The sequence below is a fragment of the Euphorbia lathyris genome, chromosome 5 (assembly GCF_963576675.1).
Source record: "Euphorbia lathyris chromosome 5, ddEupLath1.1, whole genome shotgun sequence".
In the NCBI taxonomy this organism is placed as follows: domain Eukaryota; kingdom Viridiplantae; phylum Streptophyta; class Magnoliopsida; order Malpighiales; family Euphorbiaceae; genus Euphorbia; species Euphorbia lathyris.
In genome coordinates this window covers 66,310,028-66,313,213 of record NC_088914.1, presented here as the reverse complement: position 1 = coordinate 66,313,213, position 3,186 = coordinate 66,310,028, and positions in this window count along the sequence as shown.

Sequence of the window (3,186 nt, the reverse complement as noted above, 5' to 3'; positions counted from 1 at the left end):
GACTTCACCACAACGTCAATATCAGATTCTTCAAAGGCCGATTGAAGAAACTAGGAACACCGTTCCTGTGACTGAAGTAACTGGAAGAATCCTTACTGCTTTGAATAAACCATCAAGTGAGGCCCCTGAGGTGGAGTTGTTGAAGAACGACTTGGAAGCTGAACCCCCCGACTTGCTTTTTTCTAGGAGCCCTATGGATAGGGATGTGTTGAGTGATGGTTTGGAGAGACCAGAGTCACCGGGGAATGCAAATCTTCTTCCCTCATCCGAAGAGTTCTCGGCTTCATGGGCGGATCAGATGGATAAGGAAGAGGAAGAATGGCATACGATTAACTCTCGCAAAAAAGGCGTTAGATCCTCTTCACTAGATAAGGACTCTGTTGCAACCCGAACTAAAAGGGTAAGTAAACCACCTTTACGGTTCAAATGAATGTAATTTTCTAGAATTGCAGGGGAATCCTCAACCCTAACACTCAGAGGTATCTGGTTACTATCTGCAAACAACATAGGCCTGACTTTCTCTGTTTAGCAGAGCCTATGGTTGATTTTGACTCAATTCATCCTAGTTATTGGCTTGGCTTGGGAATGACCTTGGTTGCTTGCAGCTTGAGGGAAAAACCCACTCTTTGGATCCTGAAATCAAGCAATTTAAATGCTTCTGTTTCGGTCATTGTTCAGCATGATCAGTTTGTTTTGCTTTCGGTCTTGCTCCAGGGTAATTCTCATCATCTCTGCTTTGTTTATGGAAGCATCTGGGCTAATCGCATGAGGGATTTATTCAATCGTCTATGTGAGCTGAAAGTGGAGAATGATGGATTTTGGTTAAATATTGGGGACTTTAATGCCGTGCTTGGCGCGCATGAAAAAATCGGCAGAGCCCTTGCATCGCGGCCTTGTCAGGATTTTAGAGAATACATTGAAAATGGAGACTGGGTGGATGTTCCTACTTCTGGTTGCTTTTACACTTGGTGTAACGGCAGACAAGGGAGCGCACGGGTTAGTTCTCGGCTTGATAGGGCAATTGTCTCCACTTCCTTCTCTGAGCTTTGGGATTTCTCTTGCTCTGGTTTGCCTCGCCATCACTCAAACCATCATCCCCTATTGTTCACTTGCTCCTCTAGAGCTCGCAAGCCGCCTAGATTCAAGTTTCAAAAAATGTGGATAAATCACTCCGGGTTCATTAATGTGGTGAGGGACCACTGGGATCTTCCTTGCCCTCCCCTCGCCCCTATGCCTTTGCTGTCATATAAGCTTCGGGGTCTGAGACATGTTCTTCGTCGCTGGAATAAAGAAGTCTTCGGTGATTTTAATCTGAACATTGCTAAGGCGCAGGAGAAGCTAGCTCAAATTCAACAGGAAATTGAATCAACTGGATGGTCGGAAGCTCTTCATGAACAAGAACTCGAAGCACATTCACTGTTTGACCGTTTTTTATCCCACAAAGAGACGTATCTGAAAGAAAAAAGCTATGTCAGATGGCTGGCGAAGGGAGACAAAAATAGCAACTTCTTCCATCGAGTTGCTTCGACGAACAAGGCAGTCAATGGTATCAGCTCATTAATCATTGATGGTTCACCTTGCACTGATCTGACATTACTTTCAAATCATATCACTGACTTTTACTCTACTCTTTTCGCCAATACTGAACAGCAGCCCCGAAACTTAGGCTCTATTAAGAACATAATTCCTCAGCTAGTTTCTGATGATGAAAATGAGTCTCTTTTACAATGTCCTTCAGATTCTTTGATTAGACAGACGGTATTTGCAATGGACCCCAGCAGCTCCCTCGGGCCTGATGGGCTCTCTGGTCAATTTTTTCAAACATGTTGGTCGATTGTTGGTTCTGATGTCTGTAGAATGGTGAAGTGGTTCTTTATGCATGGCTTAATCTCTTCTGGCCTGAATTCAAATCTCATGGTTCTTATACCAAAGGTGGATGACGCCTCCCTCATTGAACAATATAGGCCTATCGTCATGAGTAACTTCAGTTACAAAATTATCTCTAAAATACTTGCCGACAGACTTGCCTTAATTGCTGCTAGAATTGTTACCCCTAATCAATTCGGATTCATCCAAGGGCGCCAGATTCATCAGTGCATTGCTATTGCTTCAGAAGGCATTAACTCCTTGAACAAAAGATCCTTTGGGGGGAATATGAGTATGAAGATTGACATTCGGAAAGCATTCGATACACTTGATTGGAGTTTTTTATTGGAAGTTTTAGAGGCATTCGGGGTTTCCCTTAGATTCAGAGATTGGATTCTTAACATCCTATCGTCCGCCCGTATTTCAATTATCACCGGTAATGGTATCACTGGGTACTTCAAGTGCTCTAGGGGTGTTCGTCAGGGCGACCCTCTCTCACCCATTATCTTCGGATTGGCGGAAGATTATCTGAGTCGGTTGATTTCTTCATATGTTGATAGTGGGGCTCTAAAGCCGATGGCATATTCTAGTAAGTACAACATGCCAACGCATCTTTTATATGCTGATGACGTTTTGTTTTTTTGTCAAGCATCCTTGGCAAATGTTCGAGTGATTAATGAAATCTTCACAACTTATGGGCTTGTGTCGCGACAAATGGTCAATTGGAGTAAATCTGTGGCTTATTTTGGGGACTCGATTGCCGCTAGGCGTCAAATCAGGTTAACAGACATTGTTGGGATCAGGACAAGCTCTCTCCCTTTTGTTTACCTCGGAGTACCTCTTTTCCTAGGAGCCCCTCGAGCGGCTTATCTCGGGCCGATTACTGATAAAATCATTGGGGTATTTTCAAGATGGAAAGGGAATGCGTTATCAATGGCGGGACGACTCGCCTTGGTAAATTCGGTAATCACTAGCTCTATGATTCACTCCTTTATTATTTGTAAATGGCCTGCTACTTTAATCCGAAAATTATCAAGAAACATGAGGAACTTTATCTGGACCGGCTCCACCTGCATAAGGAAATTAGTGGCGCCACCCTGGCGGATATGTTTACGCCCCTTGTGTGAAGGAGGTTTGGGCTTAAAACATCTTCCTACTCTGAATGTTGCTCTTACTGGGAAGTTAGCCTAGGGCCTGATTGCAGGCGATTCTCTTTGTTTTCGATTGCTCTGGACTCGGTTCATTGGTCCTTCTAGAATTCCTCGTATTGCGGTTTACAGGTCTTCGGTTTGGTCCTCCATCTGAGCTGCTTTTCTCAAG